This window comes from Maniola hyperantus, chromosome 25 (assembly GCF_902806685.2).
Source record: "Maniola hyperantus chromosome 25, iAphHyp1.2, whole genome shotgun sequence".
In the NCBI taxonomy this organism is placed as follows: domain Eukaryota; kingdom Metazoa; phylum Arthropoda; class Insecta; order Lepidoptera; family Nymphalidae; genus Maniola; species Maniola hyperantus.
Genome location: NC_048560.1, coordinates 5,589,603 through 5,602,458, shown reverse-complemented (window position 1 = coordinate 5,602,458; position 12,856 = coordinate 5,589,603). Strand labels below are relative to the sequence as shown.

The window sequence follows — 12,856 nt, the reverse complement described above, 5'->3', positions numbered from 1 at the left end:
ACCAAAATAACTCAAGGTCCTTTCACTGTGTTTGATTGGTTAATATTCAAATGAGAACCTAACAACATTTGTTTAGTGTGCTACGAATAAACTCGCCGTAACAGAATTATTTTGATTCCCCTTCCGTTTCCTTTCCAAAACGTTATAGTGCATTCAATATTACCGGGCGTGTTTCCACTTGAGACCGTCATTAGCAATAACAATAGGATTAAGTCGTGGCGGGTGAATTCAAAAGTATAAACACTGGTTGGTTTCCAACAAAATGTTAACGTTGAACCGGCTCCTTTATAAATGAATGGGCTCTACGGGTAAGATTTATAAAAGAGCGCACTTTGACTTTGCTCAGACTTAAGATTGAGTTAAAACGAGACAGATTTATGTGAGGAATATAGCTCTTTCTCGTTTTAACTCTGTCTTAAGTCTAAGGAAAGTCAGATTGCGCTCTACAGATCTCACCCTACGAGTGTTTTGTTTATTATCCCTATTGTTTACGTTTGATTTAGATTTATTTATTTGCTTTCATGTACATTTACATTAATTGATGGTAGGTGCTTAAAGCTAAATATAAGTACATAAGACCCTGTCAGGGTATTGCAAATACAATTTTAGGTACAATAAAATGATAAATATTAAAGATACAATAAAAGGTTACAATTTAAAATACAATAAGAATAGGATTAAAATTACACGTTCAAGTGGAAACGCGTCAGTTAATACTGAATCTACCATAATTAGGGATCTACACAATCTCACCTTACGAACTTCTGATTACGATGAGTATGCTACATACAGTACCTATTATACTTACTCATTGAACAAAAGACTTCAATTCTCGGTATTCAAGATGGCGGCGCGGTGATGCGCTTTATCGCACGTTGTTCGGAATACATAACTAGCTCTAACGCCGATCATCCGCTTATGGCAAGTGCCATAAGCGATATTTATGCTATACCTACACATACAGCTATAGCAGTACTCATGGTTTTAAGCATATTTCGTGATGTACATACCACGATTAATTTGATGTTTTTATTTGTCGATATTTCAACCCAATTGCACGGGTCGTGGTCGCGACGGAACTGCGGCGCTGCGAGAGATGAAGTTCGAGCTGTCAAGGGCAGTAGCGAACTACCCTCTTTCTTGTTCTTTTCACTGGATCTTAACGAGCTGTCCGGAAAAATCAAATTAACCGTGGTATGTAGGTACCTGTTAATGATGGTACCTACACCTATCTATAAATATAAATGTAGGCTAATGCCATAACTTATAGTATAGATTTTTTTTTAAATATAATATTATCATGCTGACTAATATTGACCTTTTCCCTCCAATTAGACGTAAAGCTTGTGCTAGGATTAGGTACGACAATAGTGCAACGGGTGGGATTTGAACCGCGGCGACCTTTCGCTTTTCAGTCCACTCCCTTAACAGTTGAGCTATCGAGGCTCAACTTTAAATTTCATAGTCATTACCGATGCAGAGGCGACCCGCTAAAAGATTTTCCATGTTCATCCACCAGGGTCGGCCGCGTCCATTTTCAACCAACAAAAAAAGAACTTTTTTAGACCCTCAATGCTAATGTCGACTTTCAAAAGCCTAAACCTTGACACCAACCACCACAGTGGAATATTAAGCATATCACTTTATTTGAAATTATTATGAATTCTAATCTGAATTCTGCGCATCTAAAACCATTGTTAACTGACGGACTGACAAGGCAAGACAGTTTTAACCGCCAAATATAAGAAAGAATATCATTTTAGTGCAATATCAAAGGGGTTATTTAACATAATTTTTTTGCAAACCCTTCAAGTAGGTATGAAAGATAATCCTGTTGACGGCTTAATTGTCTGCCTGTTTGCGACTACAACGCGTTATTTCGGAAAAATGAAAATTTCACTAACAATGTTCAAAGCTATTCTATCTACTAACTTAAGTACTAGATGATGCCCGCTACTTCATCCGCGTGAATTTAGGTTTTTAAAAATCCTCTTTGTTTTTTTACTATGTCCTTCCCCAGGATGCAAGCTATCTCTGTACCAAATTTCAATAAAACCGGTTGAACGGATGGGCCGTGATAAGTTAGCAGACAGACAGACACACTTTGGCATTTATGATATGAGTATGGATTAAAGTCAAATATTACAATTGAGTACAGCGTCTTTCCCATCGAATTTTGTTTAAACACAATGCAAATGGGCTTTCCATTATAATATATTAAATTATATTAAAACAAAAACTTTCCGAACCCGAATTGTCCCCTTTCAATCCCATTTTCCGCCGAGTCTCGAGACCAGAGAGAGTTACTGGCGACAATTATAAATGTATTACTCAGTTATGAACAATAGTACCGGTACAAAAGTTATATTTCGAGTAGGACGTAGGACGAAGTAAAATTGTTTCAATTTATGATTAGAACGAGTAACTATAAATTATTATTAATATGACAATTGTAAAAATAAACGTTGCATGGGCAGAGCACATAGGTTCGATCCCGGAAACGCATATCAAACTTTTTGGAGTTATGTGTGTTATAAGCGATTAAATATCACTTGTTTTAACGCGGTGCAGGAAAACATCGTGCGGAAACCTGCATGCCTGAGAGTTTTCATATTGGTATCAAAGGTGTAAAATATGGCAAAACCATTCTCATTCAGAGAGAAGACTCGTGCTCAGTAGTAATTCTATCATCTCAGAAAACTGAGGTTTTTAAAATCTTAGATATTAATAATGTCACTTTCGGCGCTTGGGAGCAGCATAGTAATCAAATAAAACTTTAAATACCTTGCCGAATAGGTAAGGTATTAAAGTTTAACTAATAAGTAATTAAAATTTATACAAAATACATTTAACCTATTTACTTAAGTATTATGAAACCACTGAAATAGGTTCTCCTATATATATAACACCTGCACAAATCAAAATATCTACTCAATTGTTTATAGAACACATCGCAATGGTTACTTTTTTTAAACAGTGATTGTGTATGGCGCGTTTTTTCCAACATAAAAACAGAATGCATGAATAAATGAATAATTAATCATCATTCAATACTAAATAATCTTACACGCGACGCGCTAAACCGGAACCGGTCCGACTTACACAACAAGAACAACAAGAAAACAAAAACGCAATACAAACCGTAAATAAACAAAAACAAAACACTAATCCACGAATCAAATTCCGAAATTCGTCACAGCACACCCTCAAAAGCAGTCTCACGAAAGACTGTTAGAGGAACAACACTGTATAAAACATAAACACTGCAATCAAATCCGAGGAAAGATCGAATCGCAATCACAAATCACTGATTTTTATTATTCGGGAAACACTGCACAGATTCTTTCTCGCATAAACGAATCACACCGTTCGATATTTAAATTAGCAAGAATCAGTTTCAAAACACGTGTTCGATATTTGAATTTGCAAGAATCGCTCGGTACTCGGTAGGATCGGGCGTGCAGCAGGTCGACGCCACAGAATGCGACTGCCGTTGTCGACGCGCGGTCGGTCGTTCAGGCGTACGCCCAAATCCCAACACCAGAGAGTCAAGAGATGCCACGCCCCGAATGTTTTGATTCCTTTTTATATTATTTTGGAACTTATAATAAGCTAGCTGATATTCGAAGTATGATATAGGTTTTGAAATCTCACTGAAATTCTTTGATTATCCGAGATAAAAATATCCAGCCGGTAAGCCGGCTTCGCTCAAGTGAAATTTTTGAAAATCGATGATAGGATAGAATTTTGAAAAGTTCTGAAAAACGAATCTCTTCATTTTTAACTTAAAGCTTAAATACCACTTTTCGTGAAAACTTGAAAATTGACGGACTTTCATACGAACTTTCATCCCCTATTTAATCACCTTCGAGATGGAGTTTCTAGTTTTTTCTTAGTTAGTGCCTGCATTATAAAAGGAACTTACTATCTAAGTTTCAACTTTCTAAGCTAGGGTTAGAACCTGGGTTTAGGCTGTGCATTGATTGATCAGTCAGTTAGGACAAATCTTTTTAAATGTATAACATACTAGCTGATACCCACGACTTCGTTCCGCGTTGATTTAGATTTTCAAAAATCCCGTGGGAAACTCCTTGATTTTCCGGAATAAAAAGTAGCATATGTCACTTCTCCACTCTCCAGGTCTTCAACTATATCCATGTAAAAAATCAATTCAATCCGTTGCTCCGATGCGGCGTGATTGAAGGACGAACCAATAAACCAACATACAAACACACTTTGGCATTTATAATATGAGTCCGGATAGATAGATATCTCGGTGTCTGAGAACTGCGAATCTTGTTGGGTTGTGCAATCACTTCTTCGTCCTTACCTTATCCCACGCTACGTGGGGTCGGCACAACATGTCTTCTTTTTCCACTCAATTCTGTCATTCGTCAACGTATTATCCACTCCTTTTTCACGCATATCCTATTTCACGCAATCCATCCACCTTTTCTTTGGTCGGCCTCTCCCCTTTTTTCCTTCCACATGCATACTTAACATTCTTCTAGTGACATGGCTTTCTTCCCTCCACATTATAAGCCCATACCATGCCAGCCTATTACCCCTCATCTTTTCTACCACTGGCGCTACTTTCAAAGCAATCACTATTTTCCTGAATTCCTTGTTCAGATTCGATTTGCCGGCTCCGCTAAAGAGATAATTGGTTTAGGGTTAACACTATTACGTCGGTCTGTGATTTCCCATTTAATTTGTTGGATCCGATTTTATGTTTCACCTTCTACATTTCCGGAGTGGAATATAAAATTGCTCATATCTCAACAAATATTTGAGTTAAAGGAAATATTAATATAAGCAAGCAAGTACCTAATTGATGTTTAACTATTGTTACGTACAGCCGATTTATGCAAATGTACTAATTCTGATATACAGTGTTAGTATATTTTGTCTTCTTATAAGGGCAATAATGGCGCAGTGTTAAGCGCTGTGGTCTTATTAGTGGGAGGCCCTGGGTTTGATTCCTGGCAAAGGTTTGTAGTTTTATAATTTCTAAAAGTCTGGTCTGGTATGGTGGGAGGCTTTGGCCGTGGATAGTTACCACCCTGCAAAGCCGTGCAGCCAAGCGATTAAGTGTGAAACCAAAGGGGCACGGGTTTAATAAAAACTGCAATACCCCTTCCAGGTTAACTCGCTTCCATCTTAGACTGCATCATCACTTAGAACCAGATGAGATTGCAGTCAAGGGCAAAAAAAACAAGTGTCAGATGGCATAAAAATAGGCTTTTGAATAAATGGAGATAAACTTAACAATTCCCCCTGAATCTTTTCACAAGCTAAGCTAAAAGAGGAAAACGTTAACTAAAAAAAGAATTTTATTACGTAACAACTCTCAGTAGGTAAACGAAATTACGAAGCGAGCGTTCCAGCTCCGTAAATAGACGAAATAAGCAAACACCAACGGCGGCAAATCACCAGTTTAATTCAGATAATCCTCAGACTAAGGCCTGAAATTCCGTCTTCGCTGATGTCGGTAGCGACGAGAATAAGGGCGCCTTCAAATTTGCCGCAAAATGCCGTGCGAAGGCATCGCTGCTGCAGCGCTGCGGCCGCGCGTCTTAGTAATAGGATGTCTTTGGCAAATGTTCAACAGAATTTGATAAAGAAGACCACAAGGAAAAAAAGGTCTTTGGATAACTAAATTGGATAACTAGCTTCTGCCCGGTATACGTTGCAATGCACGCGGGCGTTACAGTACTAAGCCAGAAACCTTCACGCAGGTGTCAAAAACAACTGTACAAAGTTCGAACAAAATTGGGTGAACGACACGCGAGCGTATAGATAGAATACACATACACAAACACTAATGTTAATTAGATAACTCTCCGAAACGAAACGAACGCTGCGTAAATAAACGAAATAAGCAAACCAATGCAACAGCGGCAAATCTCGAATGTAAATACCTACCACATATTCCTAAACAAGGCAACGTAAGCCATGTAAACATAAAAGACATTAAATCAGATAACATTCGACAACGCGTGGGGGGTTTTCGGTGCACTAAAAATTTTAAACACGGCAACTTGATAAAGGCAATGTGGGGTGGGGTTACCGTTTTACAAATTTTTTTTTTTAACTATACATAGTTCTTGCATTTCACGAAGGCCACTGACTCATGCATGTGTTTAGGTCGTATCGGTATACGTATGTGTGCGTTTGACAGCGCTTGCTTACGACTGATTGGTCCGACATGCACGCACACTTACGCAATGACCATGTAAACGACGTTACCACAAGTAAAGTTCACTAGCCTTCGTGAATGTCAAGAACTGTATCATTACAGGTGAAGCGATCCAAGCATTGTACTTTTGAAAACAACTTCAGTTTTACAAAATCAACCTGATTTTGCGCTATTATTTAATTAAACTTTTTTATCACACCTGCGCGGAAATTGGTTCGTTATTCAAAAAAAAAAAGTATCGGCTCTTTTCTGAATGATCCGTAGGAGAACAAGAGTAACAGACATAGTTCAATGGGTTGCCAAGCTGAAGTGGCAATGGACGTTGGAGTCCCAAGGTGCTAGAATGGCGACCTCGCATCAGAAAGCGAAGTCCCACCACTAGGTGGATAGACGGCATCAAATGAGTTAGCGAAAGCCGCTGGATTAAGGCGGCGCTAAGCCGTGGAATGTGCAAGTCCCTTCAAGGGACCTAGGTCCAACAGTGGCATCTATCGGTTGACAATAATGATGACTCATGAAAATAATAATAATAATCAGTGCCCTTATTATAAATGCGAGAGTGTGTTTGTTTGTTGGTTTGTCCTTCAATCACGTCACAGCGGTGCAACGGATTGACGTGATTTTGCATGGGTATAAATAAAGACCTGGAGAGTGACATAGGCATGTAACTTTTTATCCCGGAAAATCAAAGAGTTCCCACGAGATTTTTAAAAACCAAAATTCCACGCGCACGAAGTCGCGGTGATGTTCTTGACTTCGTCCGCGTAGAATTAGGCTAGTAATAATAATAAATCTTTATTTTGTTCCAAAAAGAAGTAAAATACAATTATGCTTAAATTACCTTCGACCCCAAACCGGATTAACCCGTGTCATGGGGGTCCTTTTAACTTATAATGATTTCAGTCCAAGTACTTAGTATTTACCGTTACTGACATTATTGGTTATCGGCAAATAGACCGGGACGCCGCGCCGCGCCGCGGCCGCCGCGCACCTTAATCCTCGATTGCATACTAATGAATGAATGAATGAATGAATGCCAATGGCTTTGCGAGCAATACAATTAGGTAATGGTGATTTAAAGATATTCTGTTTGATGGGCTAATTTCAATCCAATAATCTAATATTTTCTCAGTTACGGAAAATGTAACGAATAAAAACCGCAAAAAATTACCCGCAGGATTTTCTAAAACCTAAATCCACGGCATCATATACCTACGCATTTGGTAAAGAGTTAGCTTGCATCCCAGAGACGGATATAGGTAGACTAGGTAGGTACCTACTTGTTATCTCTGAAAAACAAAGAGTTCTCACGGGATTTTAAAATTAACTAAATTCATACGGAAGTCGCGGGCATCAGCTAGTAGTATAATAGTTATGTAGATTTTAAGACCTTTTAATTTTTGTGGTGTTGTGCGTTCTGTATAATAGTTTCTTGAAATTTTCCGATATAAGAAATCAAACTTTAAAATAACAGTAAGTATACTACTGCAAAAAATCCAATATAAAACTTCCAAACAACGAATAGGTAACAACGTTCAGACAAAATTAACTCGAGGGAAGCTAGCGAAATAAATCAACGAAAAAATATTTCCTCTGCAATAAACAGACGCGTAGACTAACTTTTTCTCTTTCCATAGCAAAAAAAAGGCAAAAGTAGATACCTAACCCTCATAAATAATGCCGGAGTTACTACATTGCCGGACCATGTACTATACGTGTGGGAATTGAACATTCCTAGTTTCTGAAACGTTAAAGACCTGGTCACACAACGCGCGACGAAGCAGAAAGGTGGACTTTCGAATCGAGCGTCTGTCGTGTCAGTAACGCTGGGATATAGCGGCTGATTAATGTACATATATACTATAGACATGAAGGGAACGTCATTCGAGTAAGATAAAGAAAAGAAGTAAAAAAGAAAAAAAAAGATTTGGGCATAGAGCATTAGATCATACAGGTATGGAGGAGCTTTAAAACATTTCGGCCCATTTTACGTTGACACGAGTGTATCGAACGTTCAAATCCTACAGAGTTGCTTGTAAGTTGCATTACAACTTTAACAGCCGCTTTGCATAAGTTTCCGTCACACGTCGAGCCCTTACGCTTTGTGAATGCCCCAGTCTTTATACGCTAGAATTGAAATTTCCTACTTCCGGAGCTTTAAGAATACGATTAAAAAAGCTTCCGTAGCTCGACGTTAAAAGGATAGGCTTGTGAAGTTTAGTACTTGTTTTAATATTAACTTAGCACAAGTACATATAGGTAAAGCTTAGAGCCTCGATAGCTGAACGGGTTAAAGGAGCGGACTGAAAACCGAAAGGTCGCCGGTTCAAATCCCACCCGTTACACTATTAACGTACCTACTCCTAGCACAAGCTTTACGCTTAATTGGAGGGACTATTAGTCAGCAATTAACTTGGTTAATATTTTCTTTAATAAAAATGCTTGTGTGCACGTACCCACAGCATCTCAACCCTTCGCCTGCCCATTATAGAGTACGGGTCTCCTCTCAGAATTAGAATGGCTTAAGGCAATAGTTTACCACGCTGAACAAGTGCAAAAGTAATAATGTTTTAATATTGTTTTGACATTTTCATACAAAACTTGTATGAAAATGTCAAAACTGTGGGAACTCTTTGATTTTTCGGAATAAAAAGTAGCCCATGTCACTCTCCAGGTCTTAACTATACCCATGCAAAAAATCACGTCGATGCGTTGCTCCGTTGCGGCGTGATTGAAGGACAAACCAACAAACAAACACACTTTCACATTTATAATATGGGTAGTGATTATTTTCATTTGTAATTAATTGAAAAATACTGTAAAAAGCCAGACAACGCCAGTAGGTTTTGTTATTTCCTGACTGTTGTAATCTAGAATTGCATATTTTTTGCGCCTTTTCTTCGTCTTCAAGTACTTCCCGAGTACCTAGCTCTAGAGGTTAGTTAGTTCTGAGTGTGTTTGCACTGAGTTCCTACCTTTCTTTCTTCATTCTTTCTAGTTACTTCGACCGAGACAACATTTTCAGTCAATGCTTTCGTTTTACCTTTAATAAAAAGTCTCACTTTGAAATGAATAAGTATTCTTTTGTTTTGCTTCATACATACTTTATTTCTCCGTATTGTTCTCAAAGGTGTGTAAAGTCTGCCAAGTGCGCATTGTACCCACCTACTTGGCAAGCGTGATGGAATATAGCTTAACCCTCTCATTCTAGAGAACCCTGTACTCAGCAGTGGGTAGGCGATGGGTTAAAATTATGGTCATGGTGATAATAAATAAATAATAAATAAACGTTTATTCGCTGGAATGTGGGTACATGTAGGTGTTACATCAGTTGAGTTGCCTGACACATTCTACCAGATCCTGGTGTGCAAATGGTTAAAGAATATTACAATTACATTAAAATTATTCTAGTTCATTACATTTACGAAATCATAAATGTAAACATTACTCAATCAGATAAAATAAAATAAGGATTTCCATGTCGTAGTTAAAAACAAAATAAAATATACAGTGATTACAGAATATTATTTAGAGCCTCAATAGCTCAACCGGTATAGGAGTGGACTGAAAACCGAAAGGTCGACGGTTCAAACCCCGCCCGTTGCACTATTGTCGTACCTACTCCTAGCACAAGCATGACGCTTAATTGGAGAGGAAAGGGGAATATTAGTCATTTAACATGGCTAATATTCTTTATAAAAAATAAAAAAATATATATATATATAAACCAGTCATTTAAAAGAAGCAGGACAAAAGCATAGTTTGTCAGCGCATATAAAAGTCATATAAAAGTCCATATAAAAGATGATACCTAGTGGTATATTTTGTCATGATCAAAAATTATTGCTTCATTTCAAGCCATAATAGATTTCTGACGTTTTTTTGGAAACCTATAATAATAGATTAGGGGGTCACAACAAAGGTAACGATCGGAGATATGTCTGGTGTTGGGTTCAAAGGGTAGAGGGCAACTCTCTGAAGTCAAATATTTCTTATAGGTAAAATAGGTAGGTGCGTTATGTATCTATTAATAGGGCCTGAAAAACGAGTGATCGTGACCAAAAATAACCTTATATGGATATGACTGGTGATGGTATAGAAAGTAAGTATAGGTACTAGTTGTACTCATGCGAATTATGTAAATATTCGGTTATGTTTTGGAGTTTGGCCTTTCTAACCCAAACTCTTTGAACCCAAAAATATCCGCAATCGTTACCAAAGTTGTTACTACAATATTTCATACTACTACGTATCACAATCACAAAAGTCCGCGTGGACTTATGTCTTTAAAAATCCCGTGGGAACTCTTTGATTTTCCGTGATAAAAACTAGCCTATGTTCTTCCCCGGGATGCAAGCTCCTTCTGTACCAAATTTGATCAAAATCGGTTGAGCGGATTGGCCGTGAAAAGCTAGCAGACAGACAGACAGACAGACAGACAGAGACAGACAGACACACTTTCGCATTTGTAATATTAGTATGGATCTACAATATTTTAAAACGTCAGTACACTTGGTGTAGGTACGTCATTAACTGAAATATAGCAACCGGAAAAAACAAAAGTCTTTTGTATTATCATCCCATTGTTACTATACCATTGTCTGTTTCATTTTTAGGGTTCCGTACCTCAAAAGGAAAAACGAAACCCTTATAGGATCACTTTGTTGTCTGTCTGTCTGTCTGTCTGTCTGTCCGTCTGTCTGTCTGTCAAGAAACCTACAGGGTACTTCCCGTTGACCTAGAATCATGAAATTTGGCAGGTAGGTCTTATAGCTGACATTTGGGGAAAAATCTGAAAACCGTGAATTTAGGGTTAGATCACACAAAAAAAATTAAATTGTGGTCATGAACTAATAATTTGTATTTTCAACTTTCGAAGTGAGTGACTATATCAAGTGGGGTATCATATGAAAGGTCTTCACCTGTACATTCTAAAACAGATTTTTATTTATTTTATGCATCATAGTTTTTGATTTATCGTGCAAAATGTCGAAAAAATACGACTGTAGTACGGAACCCTCATTGCGCGAGCCTGACTCGCACTTGGCCGGTTTTTTTAATATTCGCTAGGTTAAACGGAAAATATAAACGATAAAACGTATGTCAAAATGCATAAAGCTGAATTTAATGTACCAAAAATGTTCCTGCTCTATTATTCCCCCACTTCGTTGATATTCGACCAAAGAATTTCTAAGTACTACTTCGTAATTCGACCTAAGACTTGTCATTTATTCCAGAAGCTATATAGCCTCCTCTCTTTCTTTTGAGGAGAATTAAAAGATGAAGCGAGTAGATAAAATCTACATTGATCTGTGGGTCTATCACTACCCCTATTATAAATGTGAAAATGTGTTTGTTTGTTGGTTTATTAGTTTGTCCTTTAATCACGTCGCAACGGAGCAACGGATTGACGTGATTTTGCACGGGTATAGTTTAAGACCTAGAGAGTGACATAGGCTTCTTTTTATCCCGGAAAATCAAAGATTTTCCCCCGGGATTTTTAAAAACCTAAATCCACGCGTACGAATACGCAGGCATCAGCTAGTAGTATATAAAATAGCCATAATAAAAACCCTCAAACCACTCGATCCGGGGCGTCGAACCGTACTTTTGTCGGGGGTATACTAATTGAACTGGGTTCCATTCACGCCGCGAGCATCAGAACTAGAGAGAATCACAACGAGAGTTGGTGGCTTGGAAATGGTAAGCTCAAGGTTGAATAGCAAAGCTCAGAGCCTCAATAGCTCAACTGGTAAAGGGGTGGACTGAAAACCGAAAGGTCGACGGTTCAAACCCCGCCCGTTGCACTATTGTCGTACCTACTCCTAGCACAAGCTTGACGCTTAGTTGGAGAGGAAAGGGGAATATTAGTCATTTAACATGGCTAATATTCTTTAAAAACAAAAAAAAAGAACCTTTACATTCACTAGATAATTCTGGCATATTATCAACAACTCATTACGATTTATGATTTCATTATTTAATTAACTAGCTGCCCCGGCGAACTTCGTACGGCCTAACAGTCGATTCAATTTTTTTAAATTGTTCTCTCCGTAAGAACCATCCTCGTACTTCAAGGAATGTTATAAAAAAAGAATTAGCGAAATCGGTTCAGCTGTTCTCGAGATTTGCGATCAGCAACACATTTAGCGATTCATTTTTATATATAGAGATAAATACGGGGTGTAACCAAAATAAATAAATAGTACTGCTATGAAACCAAAAAAAGAAACGCGATTTAAAAAAAAACTATATTTTTTGCGGGTACTATTTTTTTTTTTTTTTTTTTTAATAAAGAATATACTATACTATACTGAAATTGCCACCATCTCCCTAACTAGTCTATCCACTACCGCATCTTTTGTATGTTAGCATTCGATATCGATCTTCATATGGGTACCAACCGTTGCTAATTCATTAATGGAATGATTCATGAATTCCGGCCACAAAAGTACATATTTGCTGATTCGATTCCAAATAAAGGGGTGAAAGGAATTTTTTTTGATTGATTGAAATGGAATATTTTGTTGAAAATAAACCATAGAGTAACCGACATAGCTCAGCGGTTGGCGAAGCTGAAGTGGCAATGGGCAGGGCGACCTCGCAGTGGAAAACGCAGCGTTGGAAAACCCCCCACTAGGCGAAATGCAGGGAGCC

The 12,856-nt window shown here is 37.9% G+C and overlaps 1 protein-coding gene across 3 annotated transcripts in view; it reads right to left on the bottom strand.

Annotated features, from left to right (window-relative positions):
• LOC117993850 (serine/threonine-protein kinase MARK2-like) overlaps positions 1-12,856 on the bottom strand; it is a 249,498-nt gene that overhangs the window by 191,640 nt on the left and 45,002 nt on the right. For 2 of the 3 annotated variants that reach the window (XM_069507108.1, XM_069507109.1), the window contains exon 1: positions 3,142-3,472. The exons of the other annotated variant lie outside the window; for it this stretch is intronic. The gene's annotated coding sequence lies outside the window, so the exon portion shown is untranslated. Of the gene's footprint in view, positions 1-3,141; positions 3,473-12,856 lie in introns of those variants that run through there. 3 annotated transcript variants of the gene reach the window in all.